This window comes from Tamandua tetradactyla, chromosome 2 (assembly GCF_023851605.1).
Source record: "Tamandua tetradactyla isolate mTamTet1 chromosome 2, mTamTet1.pri, whole genome shotgun sequence".
Lineage (NCBI taxonomy): Eukaryota > Metazoa > Chordata > Mammalia > Pilosa > Myrmecophagidae > Tamandua > Tamandua tetradactyla.
Window position 1 is genome coordinate 108431690 of NC_135328.1, and position 20367 is coordinate 108452056.

Here is a 20367-nt window from a genome sequence, read left to right on the forward strand (position 1 = left end):
TAACACAAACAAATTAACAGTTTATATATGTACTGGTTACGGGATGAATTGTGGCTCCTAAAAAGACATGCTCAAGTTCTAACCCCTGGTCCTGTGAATGTGACCTTATCTGGAAGTAGGGTCTCTGAAGATGTCATTAGTTAAGATGAGACTAAATGGGATTAGGGTAGTTCTGAGGCAGGCTAGGAAAGGGAGATGGTGGGAGAGAGAACCGTGAAGAAGCCCAGGAATGAGAATGGTTAATCAAGGTCAGCATGCACAAAATGCGGTCTGGCACAGACATGCTGCTCGGGGTCTACTCACTTATGGTAAACACACAGCAGCAGCCGCCAAAGGACCTCCACCTGAGTGAGCCATCTGAGGGGAAAGGTGGAAGCAAAGGGCCACCCAAGTGTACTGTCTACCACCAGGCACCGCCCTGGGGAGAGGGGAAGGTAGAAGAAAGAGCCCAGAACAAGGAAGGGGAGGGAGAATGAGTAAAGCTAATCTATAAAAGCCAATGACCCACTCTTTACCATCTTGCAAGATGGTGGGTAAAAAGGCTGAGAAGCCTGTGGGGGAGAAACCTGAAGCCAAGAAGCTGATGCCAGTGGCAAGGTTAAGAAGGAAATCCTGAGGACCAAAAAGCCCAAGAAGGGGAAGCCTTACTATAGCCAAAACCCGGTCTTGGGCAGAGGAATTGGCAGATAATACTGATCTGCAATGTATTCCAGAAAGGCCATGTATAAGAAGAAGTATTCAGCAGCTAATTCCAGGACTGTAAAGAAAAAGAAGCTTCTTGCTACTGTCACAAAACAGGCTAGTACTGACAAAAATGGAGGTACCTGAGCGGTTAAACTTTGCAAAATGCCGATGTGATCCTACTGAAGATGTGCCTCAGAAGCTGGTGAGCCATGGCAAGATACCCTTCAGTCAGCATCTGAGAAAGCTGTGTCCTAATCACTCCTGAACCATTCTTATCACCCTCACTGGTCACCAAGGGGCAACAGAGCAGCTAAGCAGTGGCTTGCTACTGGACCCATGTCTGCATAGGACACCCCAGAAATCTGTCACTGTCACCTCCACCAAAATTGACATAAGCGGTATGAAAATTCCAAAACATCTCACTGATACTTCCTTCAAAAAGAAGAAGCTGCCATAAGCCCAGATACCATGAAAGTGAGATCTCTGACACAGGAAAAAGAAACATGAGCTTACAGAGCAGCACAAGGCTGATCAGAAAACTGTAGACTCACAATGTATGTCAACTGTCAGAGCTGTTCCGCAGCTCCAAGGCTACCTGTGTTCTGTGTTTTCCCTCACAAATGGAGCTTGTCTTCACAAACTGGTGTTCTAAACTTGCAAAGAACCTAATTAAATAACTGATACATTAAAAAAAAAAAGGGCCCCCATTGCCTATTGCCTCTCACCCTCCATCTTTCTTTACTTGTTCCTTTCTCTGCATGTGTACTTAATAAATTTCTTACCTACTTGTTCTATCTGTACTGTGCCTCTGAATTTTTTCTTACAGCCCAGCCAAGAACCTTGGATGCCAAAATCTGGTAACAGTCCCGGTTCAATGGGACTAGGGCCCACATAAGAAGGGGAGAAGACAGACTGATGCAGGAGAGAATGTCATGTGATATCTAAAGCAGAGATTGAAGCCGAAGGGTTGCCAACTGTTTCAGTTTCCCAGCTGCTAAAACAAATACAATACAATGGGTTGGCTTAACTGGAATTTATTGGCTCATGGTTTCAGAGGCTAGAAGATTTGCTTCCTCTTGGGGTCAACATCTTCTGGCTGGCTGGCAATCTTTCAGGTTCCTTGAAGGCTTTTCTGTCACATGGCAATGCACACTGCAGCGTCTTCTTTCTCTTCTCAGTTTCATTGACTTCCAGCTTCTGGCTACTCCCAGTGATTCTCTCTCTCTCTCTCGGAATTTTATTCTGCTTATAAAATCCAAGCTGATTAGCTGGGTCATACCTGATCAGCTGGGTCAAACTCATTAAAAGGTCCTATTTACAATGGGCTCATATCCACAGGAATGGAGTAAGATAAAGAACATATTTGGGGGGGGGGGGTACATGGCTCTAAGCCAGCATAGTAGCAAACCACCAGAAGCTAGGATGAGTCAAGGAAGGAGTCCCCCCCAAAATGTTAGACTTCGGACTCCACAACTGTGAGACAAGACCTACTGCTGTTCTAAGCCACCCAGCTTGTGGTACTTTGTTATGTAATGGTAGGTAACTTAGGCAGTTTATATCTGTGTCAAAGGAACTTAGAGTATTGGTCAATCTGGACATTTAATCACAAAGCAAAGATAAAATTGTTTAAGACTTTTGTTTTTCATGTTATGAAAAATAAAACAATTTTTCACCTGCTTCTTCCACAGTTTTTAATTAAAACAATGTTTTTTTTGGGGGGGGGAGAGGAGTGATGTGTGTGTGTGCGCGCACACGCGCACACATGCACGTCTCTACCCATTATCCCCAGTTCAATGGGCAACTCAAAGAATGGAAAGAGTAGGAAGCATCAGCATGTGAAAAGGGAATGCTCCTATGTTAGAAACTCAGTTTAATGAATACATAACCCAAGTGTGTGCAAGCCCTGTAAAATTCCATGCTGTCTCTTCCTTCTAGTAAGTTGACAGCCTATTTAAGGGATGTGGGGGCAGTAAGGGGATGGGGAGAAAAGAGGCATACATGAAGCTATAAGTCTGGCCTGCCACAAAATCAATGACTAGTTTTTGAGTGACCTCACGGGGCACATCAGCCAGGCACCAGTGGGGAAGTAAGGCAGCGAATCAGCTGCAAATTACAGTACGTAGTAACATGCTTCAAATGAATCAGAAAGAGCATGCTTCGTGTTTTGTGTGTGGGTGTGTGTTTAAGAGAATTAATACTAATGCATCAGGTGAAATGAAGTATCACAGAGAATGAAAGATATATTTCCTCATTAAGTAATGAACACATGCTGCATGAGCACAGGCAAGGACTAAGCATAACTACAGCTTTCCGGGTGTAGTCTAGCAGCTTAGTGTTTAACATTTAGTGGACAGGACTAAATAATTCACAGGAACCAGTGCAAAATAAAAATGTGGGGCCCTTTGTTCAGAGATGGAGAGTTTCCTAAGATAGTGGCAGCAGGCCGTTAAATCAAGCATGGGCCCCCGGGCAAATGCACAGGATGCCTGCCTGTAAAGCTGGACCTGGTAGAAGAACTCTTTGTGTTAAATTTGAAAACTGATTTGAACTTATAGCTGCAGCTGTTTGGGAAAATTACTTGTAACTTAAATTGAATCAGACACAAGGGGGGAAAATGTCCTGTCTCCCCAAACAAGCAAAAACTCAATCCTATTACTAACTTTATGTTCTGTAACAATAAAAATCATTTACTGGCAACTCATCTCAGGGGGCCATGAGCTGAGGGTGGTGGGGGCTCCTGCAGAGGGCAGTTTCCCATGAAGGGGGCTCAAAGCACACAGCTAGGACAAGATAGAGGGAACCAGCTGGTAGATAAGAATCTGAAAAGATCCTTTCCAGTCAGGATCCCTATGATGGAGATTGCCATCTGGTCAACCAAATCTATTCTCTTCTTCCACTGCATACTTGTGCCAGGCACATGGCGAGGCAGCTACTCTGCATTTCCTAGCCTCCCTTACAGTGAGAGGAGGCCAAATGACAGTCACTTGCCAGCTGAATGTGTGTGGAAAAAGGGCTGTTTGTACTACTTCGGGGCTAAGGCCATTGAGAAGACGGTGTGCTGCCTCCAGTTGTTCTTCTCCCTTCCTCTGATAGGATGGAGGTGACAGTGAGACCCACGAGATGGCAGGGTCTCAAGATGGAAGGAACCCATCCTGCTTTGTATTACAAGTGGAAGAAAGCTGCTCACCAATCAGGCATACCCATTTTGAATAACTCTAAGAGGAATACAATTTTATTATGTTGAGCTACTTGCCATTTTGGAATCTAATTGTTGCAGCATTTTGCCTCCCTAATTAACACAGCTCTGGCCATACTTCCTGTGTGATCGACTGGGAGGCTGAAGTTAAGTAATGGCAACGGTCTACATTAAGTATCTCAAAAGAAAAACATATCCTTTTTTTTTTTGCATGGGCAGGCACTGGGAATCAAACCAGGGTCCCTTAGGAATAAGATCCTAGAAACAAGCAGATTATTTTCCATTTACAATGGTAGCTTACCAGTAAACAGCAGTGTGCAGTGTAGACTTTTTAAAAATTGCATCTCATAAGAAGAAATACAATTTATATTGCACCTAGTATACCCACTCACACACATACATATTTAAATATATGGAAATCAAAGTTTTATGAAACAATTTGTTATACTTTTGTATTTTATATTCAATTTCATTTATATCTGTTCATTAAAAAAAAATACTGCCCACATCCCACCATATGGAGTTTACAACCCAATAACGTTTCCATCTCAATCATGTGATGAAGCCCATGATTTGAAAACCATCATTGGAGTGGCCATTGTTTTGGCTGGCCACATGTGCTCGTCTCCCTTCCCTCCAATCTTCTGGAAGCAATTCTGCCTTTGACAACGGGGTCCGTGGGTAACTTACACTGAGACAAACACAATACTACATCTCCCTTCCCTGGGATTTTTCAATTTGGAGTTTTAGGGGGAAATCCTGTTTCTCTTGGGTTGCTAAGGTTGGAAGATGTGAGTCAAGGCTGTTCAAGGTAAAGAGAAGCAGAGGAGAGAGGGAGAGAGATTCACAACCAAATCCCTGGTATAAAGGTGCCACAAAGGCATCTATACCCTGATTCTACCTGGTCACATGAGCAGGTAAGTTTGAGACACTTTCTGTCTTCTTTCAACCACAAAGTCATCACTAATACAAATACCATGATAAACAAAACATGGAAGCAGATGACACATACGAGCAGCTGTATCTTAATGGGTATACTAGTTTCAGTCCCTTTTTGTCTTTTAAAACCTTTCCTCCCATTATTCTAAAAGGAATTTTCTAAAGAAAAGCTCCCTTGCTATTTAGCATTTAAACAACACTCTCATGTATTTTTTACGTTACTGAACAAATATTAAGTCTATTCATTTGGCTGTAGGGTATGTTTTAGCTCGCAAGCTGCTGGAATATGATATACCAGAACTGCAATGGCTTTTAAAAAGGGGAATTTAATAAGTTACAAGCTTACAGTTCTAAGGAAGTGAAAGTGTCCAAGTTAAGGCACCAACAGGAGGTTACCTTCACTTGAAAAAGGCTGTTGGGTCAGAAACACCTCTATCAGCTGGGAAGGCATGTGACTGGCATCTGCTGGTCCCTTGCTCCTGGGCTCCTTTGCTTTCAGCCTCTGTTCCTGTGGGGGTTCTTCACTTTGCTTCTGTTCCAGGGCTGGCTTTCATCTCTTGGCTTCCCTTGGCTCTCTCCAGGTTCTGGCTTGCCTAACATCTCATGGTGACGTCTGCTCCAAGCATCTTCAAACATCTGTATCTCTGTTCTCTCTGTTGACTCTGAGGTTTCCGTCATTTCTGTAGAAATCAGTGGAGCTACGATTCAAACCAGGACAGTCTGATTCTACTCCTCTGTCGCTAATTCAGAGATTGTTTTGGAGTCATATGTCACAGTTGCCCCAAGTCCCTTAAAGAAATCCATTCTCTCTTATTTCTTTTTAAGATGACAATTAGCATTACATTAATTGGCAATTCAAAAAGGATACTGCATTTCATCACGCCGTCATAGGTTCACATGTGAAAACATGTTAGAGATCTCACTGCAACAGATTTAACTAAGACTAAGATACCTGGACAGTGGCAGATATATTACCCATGACTCTGAATCTTAATCTAGTCTTGCCGCGAAGAACATTTCATCCAATGGGGAACTTTTATTAAATACTGAGCATGGTGTTTCATCAAATGTGCTATTTTTCTAGAGAATAACAGAGCCACAGATCTTAAACTTTATAAAATGCAAATTCTCTGCTAAAAGACAAATTCTTCCTTTTCAAAAGAGGCAGAATCAGATGGCATCAAGAAAGACCCCAGCTGGTTAAATGTGAACGACAAAGTGGTCCAGATTCCTCTGGCTTTTGGCCCACTGTGTTTTCATTTGTTTGTCTAAAATCTAGAGCTTATATTTATTTTGAGCTTTAAGTCTTTGCCTTTGCTCCATCTAAAATTAACAAACAAGTGCGGAGATATATCCTGGCCTCATAAAACTGTCTCTCTTTTTTCAGTAATCTCTATTATTTGTACTATTTCTAAAGGCTGTCTCAATTTAAAAGATGTTTTTAGCAAATTGACAGAAAATGGATGCTTCTAATACTTCTACATACTTCTCCATTCACTTGTTACCTCCATCATATCCTTCCTAAAGCAGTTAGAAAAAGAGAAAGGAAACTAAAATGCTTATTTTTATTTTACCAGATTTTAGTAGGCATTTTTTCATTCTTAGTTTAAATTTTTAAATATTTATTGCTTCTTTAACCTACGCAGTATATTTTTTCATGAAAAAATAGAAAATGTAGATAAGTGAAAAGAAGAAAGCATGAAAATGAACTTATTTTTAATCCCATCATCAAGAGGAAATCTCTGGTAATGGTTTTGCATTAACATTCCCAGATATTTTTTATGCATCTATTCAAATATATAAATCCCCATACTATATGTATTTAAAAATCAGATGCTATTCATGCTATTCTGAAATCATTTGTTTACTACATATCACAAACAACTTTCTAACTAATACTAATTAAAAATTCATGTGATCATTCTTCTGTATAGCATTTCTGTTTTTTAGATATACTGGTCTGTTTAACCAATCTCATACTGTTTGATAATTTAGGTATTTTCAATAAGTCAAACCAAACCCATTGTGAGAATGCCTTTGGGGTCTGTTACTGTGATGGTTAAGAACTGTTTGTACCACCAGAAAATCATGTTCTTAAATCTAACCCACTCCTGTGGGTGTGGAGCCTTTGTAAGTAGGATCTTTTTTTTTTTTTTTTTAAAGGAAAGACAGAGAGAAGGAAGGAAGGATAGAAGGAAGGAAGAGAGGAAGAAAGGGAAACATCTTTTAAACATTTTCTTGTTTTTATTGTATTTTGTTTCTCCGTTTTCGTTACATGGGCTGGGGCCGGGAATCGAACCGAGGTCCTCCGGCATAGCAGGCAAGCACTTTGCCCGCTGAGCCACCGCGGCCCGCCGTAAGTAGGATCTTTTGATGAAGCTATTTCAGTTAAGGTGTGACCCACCTCATTCAGGATAGGTTTTAACCCTTTTACTGGAGAGAGAGAAAGCCAGTGAAGACATTGAAGAAGGGAGAGACCAGTGGACGCTGTCATGTGCTTTGCCATGTAGCAGAACAGTAAAGCACGCCAGCAGTTGGTCCTCAAGAAGAAAGCATTGCCTTGATGTTGCCTTGATTTGAACATCCTCATGATCTCATACTGTAAGCTAATAAATTCCCACCGTTTAAAGCCAACCCATTTCATGAAATCTTCTTTGGGGAGCCTAGGAAACTAAAACAGTCACCAACTAAACAATTAGAATAAATTCTTAGAAATAGAATTACAGGATCAAAGGGCATGACCACCTTAAAGACCTTCAAATATTACTGTACTACTAGCAGATTGCACCAATTTATTCTCCTACCAGCAGTATGTAAGAATGCCTACTTCTCTATACCCCTCATTACATTTATCTTTGTCATTCTAGTAGGTAAAAAGCAATGCCCACACGTTGATTGTGTTTCTATGATTATGGTATGGTCAGATTACAAAATTCAATTCAGGAGACGTTCTTATGGAATGACCTGAAAATTTCTTTCCTCTATAAAAGTAATGAGCACACAGAAAAACACTGTGAAAGTCAACTTTTTTGTAACTCTGTGAATTAATCAAGGGCCTGCAACAATACAGGGAACATTCATTCAAGAAAAACAGTTGAATCTTGGTGAGGACAGCAAGCTTTGTGGTATTTTAACTTGTGTTATTCCCATCCCCTTTTCCCAGCTATGCAGAAAACCAACAGCTTCCCAACAATGTTAACTGTGAAAACTGGTAGCCTAGCAGTACTCGAGGGCACAGAATGGTTTTAGTGCTCCCTGAAATCCCTAGACCCAGAAAATTGTCACTATTTGACGTGTCAGGCAGCTCACTGGAAAACCCCATTCACTGGGCTTAACTTTAATTTGACTCAGAGCTAACTCAGTGTGAAACAGCTCTATCTCCAGGGCATATGTCAAAAACAATCAGCAGCAACTGCTTAACATTATCAGCACCTGAAGTGGTCACAGCAACTAGGGTAAATGAGAACTTGGCCAAAAAAACTTAAAAGGAGTATCTGGGACATGAGATATCCACAGGAGGTTTTAAAAAGCTCCAATAAATTTCTGGGAATCTAAAAGGCTATGCACATCTACATGGCTCCATGCATGACCAAGAAAGACCTGAGAAGGTCCTAATCTATCACCTATAGCTAAGCTTGAGGCTGTGTGTGAGCAGGAAGTGAAGGCTGAGGCACAGTTATAAACTACCAGGGCATTAAACACACACACAGAGTCCCATGGAAAAGATAAGGCGGCTCATTGGTTTCAAGGCATTTAGGGAAATCTCTGTTCAGTCATAAGCTAACTACTACACTAACTGAGCAGAGTCATCAGTGGCTGCACAGAACAAAGAATATAGACTGTACAGATTAGCCCAGGAAAGTCACAAAACAAAACAAAACAAAACAAACCTAAGTGGAGGGGAGGGTACATCTGGTTTCCAGACTTATCACATTACATTATTAATAATGTCCAGTTTTCAACAAAAAAATGATGAGGCATGCAAAGAAACAGGAAAGTATGATCCACATATATGGGGGAAAACAGTCAATTGAAAGTGTCCCTGATGAAGTCCATATTGGCAAAGACTTAAAATCAGCTATCATAAATATGTTCAAGTAACTAAAGGATCTACTTCTAAAGTCTCATCATACAGAGAGAAGAGAAAGAAAAAAAAAATGAACCAAAGAGAATTCTGGAGTTGAATATACAATAAATAAAATGAAAAATTCACTAGAGGGGTTCAACAGCAGATCCAGGCAGGCAGAAGAAAGATCCAACAAGCACCCCTATCAAAGGGCAGAGGTTGGAGGATAAATGAAAACAACAATAACAACAACAACAAAAAACAATTCACCAGGGCAATGGAATGGTGGCTCACTGGCAGAATTCTCACCTGCCATGCTGGAGACTAGGTTTGATTCCCAGAGCCTGCCCAAGCAAAACAAACAAGCAAACAGAAAACAATCCAACTATATGCTGTCTACAAGATATATACTTTCGACTCAAAGATACAAATGGGTTTAAAGTAAAAGCATAGAAAGAAAACACACTGTAAAAATGTTAAGCACAAGAGAACTAGAGTAACTATACTGATAGACAAAATGGACTTTTATGACAAAACGGTTATGAGAGACAAAGGACATTTTATAATGACAAGAGGGTCAAATGAGGAGTAAAACATAATGGTAACATTTGAGAAAACCTTCTTGACCAAAAGGGGGAAGAGGAAAATGAGAAAAAAAACCCTCTAATGAATTTTTCATTTTATTTATTGCATATTCAACTCCAGAATTCTCTTTGGTTTGTTTTTTTTTCTGTCTCTTTTCTCTATATGATGAGACTTTAGACATAGATCCTTTAGTTACTTGAAAATATTTATGTCAGTGGCTGAGAGATTCCAAATAGAGTCGAGAGGTTATCCTGGAGGTTTTTCTTATGCATTATATAGATATCCCCTTTTTGGTTTATGGTGTATTGGACTGGCTAGAGGGAAGTACCAGAAACTGCAGAGCTGTGTTCCAGTAAAACACAGTATTACTGTGTTCCAGTATTCTAGTAAAATCTTGTTTCTTGAAGATGATTGTATAATGATATAGCTTTTGCAATGTGATTGTAGTGATTGTGAAAACCTTGTGTCTGATGTTCCTTTTATCTAGGGTGTGCACAATGAGTAAAAAATATGGACAAAAGATAAATAATAGGGGGAACAAAGGTTAAAATAAATTGGGTAGATGGTCAATGAGAGGGAGGGGTAAGGGGTAAGATACGTATGAGGTTTTTCTTTTTCTTTTTTATTGCTTTTTCTAGAGTGATACAAATATTCAAAAAAAGATCACGGTGATGAATACATAACTATGTGATGATATTGTGAGTCACTGATTGTATACCATATATGGAATGTTTGTATGTTAAGAATGTTTGGATATTTTTTAACTTTTATCAATAAAAATATTTAAAAAACCATAATGATTATAAACATATATGTAACTAACAGCAGAGCTAAAAAAATGCATAAAGCAAAAACTGATAAAATTGAAGGTAGAGAAAATTCAACTATGATCGTTGCAGACACCAATACCTCATTTTCAGTAATGGATAAAACAACAAGGCAGAAGCTCAATCTGTTTCTTCTTGAACAACACTATAAACAACTAGACCTAACAGGCATCTATAGAACATTCTACCCAATAAGAGCAGAATACATTCTTCTCAAGTATTACGATGGCAATACTCCCCAAGTTCAAATACAAAGTCAATGTCTTCCCTATTAAATCCCAGGAAAACAGCAGAAATTGTCAAGCGGATCCTAAAATTCATATGGAGATGCAAGGGACCCAGGAGAGTTTAAATAATCTTGAAAAAGAAGAACAACAGTAGAAGACACATATTTCTCAATTTGAAACTACAAAAATCAAGGTGGTATGGTATGGGTATATGAAGAAACATATGCATTAATGGAATGGAATTGAATGTTCAGAAATAAACCTTTACATTTATGGTCAACTGATTTTCAACAATGGTGCCAAGACAATCAGTAAGGAAATAACAGTATTTTCAACAAATTGTTCTGGGTAAGTTGGATAAAAAGAAGTTGGAAGTTCCGGAGAAGATGGCGGCTTAGTAAGACGCGCGGATCTTAGTTTCTCCTCCAGGACAGCTACTACGGGAGTAGAAACGATACAGAACAGCTCCCAAAGCCACGACAGAGATAAAAAAGACAGCGTACCCCATCCTGGAACGGCTGGCTGGCTGAGAGAACCTGCTCTGGTGAGATCACCGAGGGGCGCGGGCTTCACTGGGCAGGGCGGCAAGCGGCCGGAGTCACTCCCTTCCCCCTTCCCGGGCCGGCTGGGAGAATTGGACAGGCGGTCCCCTCAAACCGCGGTGGCTGGCGCCCACACCACGCGCGGCCCCCCGGACCAACTGAGAGAATTGGATCGGAAATCCCCAGGCCACGGAGAACGGTGACGGGGGGTGCCCTTCCAAACCCATGACTCTCCGGGAACGTGCACTCTTCTAGGCGGGCCGCTGCGGCTGGCGCCCTCCCGCCACTGGGCCGACTAGGAAATTCGGACAGGCGCTTTCCCAGGCTGCGGCGGCCAGCGACCCTCCCCGCGTTCGGACCCCGGGCCGGCTGGCACTCTTCCAAGCCGCTTCGGCTAGCGAACCTCCCGGACGGCGAGAGTTTTCCAAAGTTAAAGGACCCACAGCACCTTTTACTGGTGGGACCCGCAGACAAACGTGTGCCACGAGCGCCACCTACTGGGCAGGATAAGAAAAACAGAACCCAGAGATTTCACAGAAAAATCTTACAACCTTGTTGGGTCCGACACCCAGGGAAATCTGACTAAATGCCCAGACACCAGCAGCAGAAGATAACTGTCCATGCTCAGAAGACTGAGAATATGGCCCAGTCAAAGGAACAAACCAATAGTTCAAATGAGATACAAGAGCTGAGACAACTAATGCTGAATATACGAACAGAAATGGAAAACCTCTTCAAAAATGAAATCGATAAATTGAGGGAGGACATGAAGAGGACATGGGCTGAACATAAAGAAGAAACAGAAAAACTGAAAAAACAAATCACAGAACTTATGGAAGTGAAGGATAAAGTAGAAAAGATGGAAAAAACAATGGATACCTACAATGATAGATTTAAAGAGACAGAAGATAGAATTAGTGAGTTGGAGGATGGAACATATGAATTCCAAAAACAAACAGAAACTATCGGGAAAAGAATGGAAAAATTTGAACAGGGTATCAGGGAACTCAAGGACAATATGAACCGCACAAATATACGTGCTGTGGGTGTCTCAGAAGGAGAAGAGAAGGGAAAAGGAGGAGAAAAACTAATGGAAGAAATTATCACTGAAAATTTCCCAACTCTTATGAAAGACCTAAAATTACAGATCCAAGAAGTGCAGCGCACCCCAAAGAGATTAGACCCAAATAGGCGTTCTCCAAGACACTTACTAGTTAGAATGTCAGAGGTCAAAGAGAAAGAGAGGAGCTTGAAAGCAGCAAGAGAAAAACAATCCATCACATACAAGGGAAACCCAATAAGACTATGTGTAGATTTCTCAGCAGAAATCATGGAAGCTAGAAGACAGTGGGATGATATATTTAAATTACTAAAAGAGAAAACTGCCAACCAAGACTCCTATATCCAGCAAAATTATCCTTCAAAAATGAGGGAGAAATTAAAACATTCTCAGACAAAAAGTCACTGAGAGAATTTGTGACCAAGAGACCAGCTCTGCAAATACTAAAGGGAGCACTAGAGTCAGATACAAAAAGACAGAAGAGAGAGGTATGGAGAAGAGTGTAGAAAGAAGGAAAATCAGATATGATATATATAATACAAAAGGCAAAATGTTAGAGGAAATTATTATCCAAACAGTAATAACACTAAATGTCAATGGACTGAATTCCCCAATCAAAAGACATAGATTGGCAGAATGGATTAAAAAACAGGATCCTTCTATATGCTGTCTACAGGAAACACATCTTAGACCCAAAGATAAACATAGGTTGAAAGTGAAAGGTTGGGAAAAGATATTTCATGCAAATAACAACCAGAAAAGAGCAGGAGTGGCTACACTAATATCCAACAAATTAGACTTCAAATGTAAAGCAGTTAAAAGAGACAAAGAAGGACACTATATATTAATAAAAGGAACAATTAAACAAGAAGACATAACAATCATAAATATTTATGCACCGAACCAGAATGCCCCAAAATACATGCAAACACTGAGAAGGGAAATAGACTCATATACCATAATAGTTGGAGACTTCAATTCACCACTCTCATCAATGGACAGAACATCTAGACAGAGGATCAATAAAGAAATAGAGAATCTGAATATTACTATAAATGAGCTAGACTTAACAGACATTTATAGGACATTACATCCCACAACAGCAGGATACACCTTTTTCTCAAGTGCTCATGGATCATTCTCAAAGATAGACCATATGCTGGGTTACAAAGCAAGTCTTAACAAATTTAAAAAGACTGAAATCATACACAACACTTTCTCGGATCATAAAGGAATGAAGTTGGAAATCAATAATAGGCGGAGTGCCAGAAAATTCACAAATACGTGGAGGCTCAACAACACACTCCTAAACAACGAGTGGGTCAAAGAAGAAATTGCTAGAGAAATTAGCAAATACCTCGAGGCGAATGAAAATGAAGACACAACATATCAAAAGTTATGGGACGCAGCAAAGGCAGTGCTAAGAGGGAAATTTATTGCCCTAAATGCCTATATCAGAAAAGAAGAAAAGGCAAAAATTCAGGAATTAACTATCCATTTGGAAGAACTGGAGAAAGAACAGCAAACGAATCCCAAAGCAAGCAAAAGCAAAGAAATAACAAAGATTAGAGCAGAAATAAATGAAATTGAAAACAATAGAGAAAATCAATAAGGCCAGAAGTTGGTTCTATGAGAAAATCAATAAGATTGATAGGCCCTTAGCAAGACTGACAAAAAAAAGAAGAGAGAGGATGCAAATAAATAAGATCAGAAATGGAAGAGGAGACATAACTACTGACCTCACAGAAATAAAGGAGGTTATAACAGGATACTATGAACAACTTTACGCTAATAAATACAAGAATTTAGAGGAAATGAACGGGTTCCTGGAAAGACATGAACAACCAACTTTGACTCAAGAAGACATAGATGACCTCAACAAACCAATCACAAGTAAAGAAATTTAATCAGTCATTCAAAAGCTTCCTAAAAAGAAAAGTCCAGGACCAGACGGCTTCACATCTGAATTCTATCAAACATTCCAGAAAGAATTAGTACCAACTCTCCTCAAACTCTTCAAAAAAATCGAAGCGGAGGGAAAACTACCTAATTCATTCTATGAAGCCAACATCACCCTCATACCAAAACCAGGCAAAGATATTACAAAAAAAGAAAACTACAGGCCAATCTCTCTAATGAATATAGATGCAAAAATCCTCAATAAAATTCTAGCAAATCGTATCCAACAACACATTAAAAGAATTATACATCATGACCAAGTAGGATTCATCCCAGGTATGCAAGGATGGTTCAACATAAGAAAATCAATTAAAGTAATACACCATATCAACAAATCAAAGCAGAAAAATCACATGATCATCTCAATTGATGCAGAGAAGGCATTTGACAAGATTCAACACCCTTTCCTGCTGAAAACACTTCAAAGGATAGGAATACAAGGGAACTTCCTTAAAATGATAGAGGGAATATATGAAAAACCCACAGCTAGTATCATCCTCAATGGGGAAAAATTGAAAACTTTCCCCCTAAGATCAGGAACAAGACAAGGATGTCCACTATCACCACTATTATTCAACATTGTGTTGGAGGTTCTAGCCAGAGCAATTAGACAAGAAAAAGAAATACAAGGCATCAAAATAGGAAAGGAAGAAGTAAAACTATCACTGTTTGCAGACGATATGATACTATACGTCGAAAACCCGGAAAAATCCAGAACAAAACTACTAGAGCTAATAAATGAGTACAGCAAAGTAGCAGGTTACAAGATCAACATTCAAAAATCTGTAGCATTTCTATACACTAGTAATGAACAAGCGGAGGGGGAAATCAAGAAACGAATCCCATTTACAATTGCAACTAAAAGAATAAAATACCTAGGAATAAATTTAACTAAAGAGACAAAAGACCTATACAAAGAAAACTACAAAAAACTGCTAAAAGAAATCATAGAAGACCTAAATAGATGGAAGGGCATACTGTGTTCATGGATTGGAAGACTAAATATAGTTAAGATGTCAATCCTACCTAAATTGATTTACAGATTCAATGCAATACCAATCAAAATCCCAACAACTTATTTTTCAGAAATAGAAAAACCAATAAGCAAATTTATCTGGAAGGGCAGGGTGCCCCGAATTGCTAAAAACATCTTGAGGAAAAAAAACGAAGCTGGAGGTCTTGCACTGCCTGACTTTAAGGCATATTATGAAGCCACAGTGGTCAAAACAGCATGGTATTGGCATAAAGATAGATATATCGACCAATGGAATCGAATAGAGTGCTCAGATATAGACCCTCTCATCTATGGACATTTGATCTTTGATAAGGCAGTCAAGCCAACTCACCTGGGACAGAACAGTCTCTTCAACAAATGGTGCCTAGAGAACTGGATATCCATATGCAAAAGAATGAAAGAAGACCCATATCTCACACCCTACACAAAAGTTAACTCAAAATGGATCAAAGATCTAAACATTAGGTCTAAGACCATAAAACAGTTAGAGGAAAATGTAGGGAGATATCTTATGAATCTTACAATTGGAGGTAGTTTTATGGACCTTAAACCTAAAGCAAGAGCACTGAAGAAGGAAATAAATAAATAGGAACTCCTCAAAATTAAACACTTTTGTGCATCAAAGAACTTCATCAAGAAAGTAGAAAGACAGCCTACACAATGGGAAACAATATTTGGAAATGACATATCAGATAAAGGTCTAGTATCCAGAATTTATAATGAGATTGTTCAACTCAACAACAAAAAGACAGCCAACCCAATTACAAAATGGGAAAAAGACTTGAACAGACACCTCTCAGAGGAGGAAATACAAATGGCCAAAAGGCACATGAAGAGATGCTCAATGTCCCTGGCCATTAGAGAAATGCAAATCAAAACCACAATGAGATATCATCTCACACCCACCAGAATGGCCATTATCAACAAAACAGAAAATGACAAGTGCTGGAGAGGATGCGGTGAAAGAGGCACACTTATCCACTGTTGGTGGGAATGTCAAATGGTGCAACCACTGTGGAAGGCAGTTTGGCGGTTCCTCAAAAAGCTGAATATAGAATTGCCATACGACCCAGCAATACCATTGCTGGGAATCTACTCAAAGGAATTAAGGGCAAAAACTCAAACGGACATTTGCACACCAATGTTTATAGCAGCGTTATTTACAATTGCAAAGAGATGGAAACAGCCAAAATGTCCATCAACAGACGAGTGGCTAAACAAACTGTGGTATATACATACGATGGAATATTATGCAGCTTTAAGGCAGGATAAACTTATGAAGCATGTAATAACATGGATGGACCTAGAGAATATTCGACACTCGAGAATAATGTTGGAATATGTCATTGGTAACAGAGTTCAGCAGGAGTTAGAAACAGGGTAAGATAATGGGTAATTGGAGCTGATGGGATACAGACTGTGCAATAGGACTAGATACAAAAACTCAAAAATGGACAGCACAATAATACCTAATTGTAAAGTAATCATGTTAAAACACTGAATGAAGCTGCATCCGAGCTATAGGTTTTTGTTTTGTTTTGTTTTATTCTTACTATCATTACTTTTATTTTTTTTCTCTATATTAACATTATATATCTTTTTCGGTTATATTGCTAGTTCTTTTAAACCGATGCAAATGTACTAAGAAACGATGATCATGCATCTATGTGATGATGTCAAGAATTACTGATTGCATATGTAGAATGGTATGATTTCTAAAAAAAAAAAAAAATGGACAGCACAATACTACCTAATTGTAATGTAATTATGTTAAAACACTGAATGAAGCTGCATCTAAGCTATAGTTTTTTTTTCTTATATATTTTTGTATTTTTTATTTTTATTTTTATTTTTTCTCTATATTATCATTTTATTTCTTTTTCTGTTGTCTTGCTATTTCTTTTTCTAAATCGATGCATATGTACTAAGAAATGATAATCATACATCTATGTGATGATATTAAGAATTACTGATTGCATATGTAGAATGGAATGATTTCTAAATGTTGTGTTAGTTAATTTTCTTTAATTAATAAAAAAATATATATATCAGCAAGCTGATAACTTCTATCCCTGAAAAAAAAAAAGAAGTTGGACCTCTACTTTACACTATATATAAAAATTTAGTCAAATAAATGGATAATAAACCATAACTAAGCTATAACAATCTTAGGAAAAAAATCATTGGGGGTAAATCTTCATGACTTTGGATTATGCAAATTTCTTTGCTATAACACCTAAAATACAAGCAACTAAAGGAAAACAGATAAATTGGATTTCATCAAAATTAAAAACTTTTGTGTACCGAAAGACATTAAGACAACCCATAGAATGGGAGAAAGTGTTGGCAAATCATGTGATAAAAAGACAATCTGATTTAAAAACAGACAAAATATTTGAATAGACATTATCCAAAGAAGATATACAAATGGCAAATAAGCATATAAAAGGATGTTCAACATCATTAGTCATTAAGGAAATCAAAACTACAATGAGATACCACTTTATAACCACTACGATGGCTAAAATGAAGACGGCATACAATGCCAAGTATCGGCTAAGATATGAAGAAACTGGAACCCTACTATATTGGTAGTGGGACAGTAGAACAGTCACTTTAGAAAACAATTTGGCAGTTCCTCAAAATGTTAATTATAGGGTTGCCATAGGACCCAGCAATTTTCTTAGAGTTGAAAATTTATGTCCACAGAAAAAACTGTACATGAATATTTGTAGCAGCAAAAGTGGAATTGATCCAAATGTCCATCCACTGTTAAATGTGGTAACTTCATACAATGGAAATACTATTAGGCAATAAAAAGCAGTGATGTATTGATCCATGCTATATCATGGATGGGCCTTGAAAATATTATGTCAAGAGAACAAATCCAGTCACAAAGGGTCTTATTTTGTATAATTCCATTTATAAGAAATATCTAGAATAGGCAAATCCATAGAGACAGAAAGCAGAGTAGGACTGGGATTGAGGGTACAGAGGAATGGGGAAGGACTATTCGGATTTCTTTTTAAGGTGATGAAAATGCCCTAAAATTAGATAGTAGTGATGGTTGCAAAAATATGCGAATATACTGAAAACCAATGAATGTTATGCTACATGAATTATATCTCAATAAAGCCATTACTTTTTAAGATCCCTCAATTGATTCTTTCTATTTCCTATATGGTGGTAACTTCAATTGCTATAGATTTTGCTTCTCAAATACCCTTTCTTTCCCAAGTTAGTCACGACTTGTTCGACTCACCTCCTGCATGTGCAGTCTGCCCACTGCCTTCGCCTTGCTGTGGCCACCAGCTGTCTCCTACTGCTCAGTTTCTACCACTTAGGAAAACATTGATCCTTTTTCTGTTTGCTAATCTAGGGTAAAAGGCAGGGTACTGGTATTCCCGCTTGCCTTCTCCTTGCATAGAGCACTATTCAACAAAGGGCATCATTTCTGAACCTTAAAAAGGAATTCGTTATGACAAAAGGAACAATTCATCGGAATATATAAAAATTTCAAAACTGAAAACATACATAATAATAAGCACGGACTTACAAAAAGAAACAGATACTTCACAACCAAAGTGGGAGATTTAAAATACCTTAGTTTTTCCTCAAAACATGAGGAAATCTTTTTCCTTTTATTATTTTTTTCCTTCTTGGGATTCATTTCTGCAGACTTTTATGAGTAATGCAAGCTATTCAGAACATTTTCATGACACAAGATTGGCAAAGTGTCTTGATACTTACCTGGATGGATAACTCCCACCCAAGTGATTTCAATAGTAAAGAAAAATTACAAACCAGTGATTAGATATTTATGTTTACAATGTTAGAATGTTGGCATTAATATCAGTATTTCATTTATAAAATTTATTCAGAATTGACAAAATTAAAAAGACAGTGAAACTACACAATTAATACAACTCAAAAACAAAAATATTATAACAAAATATTAAGTAAAGCATCCCGTTAAAGATAGAAATTTATGCACTATACTTAGGAGTAAAAATTCCTTAAAGAGGACAAGTAAAGAACAAATTTTGAAAGAATGATAAAATTAAGAACTCTTTTCATCAAAAGATACCGCTAAGGTAGCAAAAAAGCAAGTCACAGAGTGGAAGAAGTTATCTACTGCAAATTACTTACAAGAATTGTAATTTGCTTTAAGAATGTACAGAAAATGCTATATTAATAAGTAAATAAAATGACAAATCAGTAGAAAATTGGATAATAGAATTGAATAAGGCACTTGAAAAAGAGGAAATCTAAAAAGCAAAGAAACAGACCAAGCACTCAGCCTCATTATAATTAGAGAAATACAAATCACAGCATACTGAATACTATTCCCACCCAACATAATGGTTGAAATTTACAAACTGACCATAACTAACATTGGCAAGGACATGGATCAGCTGGAACCCTCATATACTATTGATGGGAGGACAAACCGGTTCCATCACTTTGAAAGACTGGCAATAACTACTAAAATTGCATTTTCCGTGAACCATCAGTTCTACTCTTAGGTAAATACCCTAGAGGAATCAGGCGCACGCAAGCCAGAAAATCTATAGCCAGAATATCCATAGCAGCATTATTCATAAAATTCCAAACTGAAAACAACTCAAATGCCCATTAAAAACAGAATGGAGATAGGATGTGTGGTATATTCATTCAGCTGAATAATATAAAGCAGTAAAAATGAAGGACTATAGCGATACACAACATGAATCTCACAAACATCATCTCTGAGTGAAAGAAGTGGACACAACAGAATCCATAATGATAATTCCATTTATATCAAGTTCAAAATAGGAAAAACTAATCTGTGTTGTTAGAAGTCAAAATAGTAGTTACTCCTAGAAACAGGGAACAGGATAGTAATTGGTGGGTGTTCAAGAGGAGTTTCTGGGGTGCTGATAATACCTATTTCTTATGGCAGAGGATGATTACATGGATGTGTTCAGTTTATGATAATTCATAAATCACTTATAATTTGTATACTTTTCTATATCTGTATAACATAAATACAAACTTAAAAAAGCAATAAAAATAACTGTCAGTAACTGATAGCTTAAACAGACAAAATTTAGTAAGGATAAAGAAGATTTTATTAACTCATATTTGTTCTAGTGGACATAACATAAAGCCTTGCACATAAAAATGTGAAATCATAATTTCAAGCTCATGTGGAGTAGTTAGAGAAAACTGACCACAAAGATATATGCCAAATTCAAAACAATAAATATGAAGCTGGTACCATATTA

The 20367-nt window shown here is 38.2% G+C and overlaps 1 protein-coding gene and 1 pseudogene across 3 annotated transcripts in view; one reads left to right on the forward strand and one right to left on the reverse strand.

Moving 5' to 3' along the window:
* Positions 1–20367, reverse strand: part of GNAQ (G protein subunit alpha q) — a 326720-nt gene that overhangs the window by 51856 nt on the left and 254497 nt on the right. The window lies entirely within an intron of this gene.
* On the forward strand, positions 527–1336 carry LOC143673670 (large ribosomal subunit protein eL6 pseudogene; annotated as a pseudogene).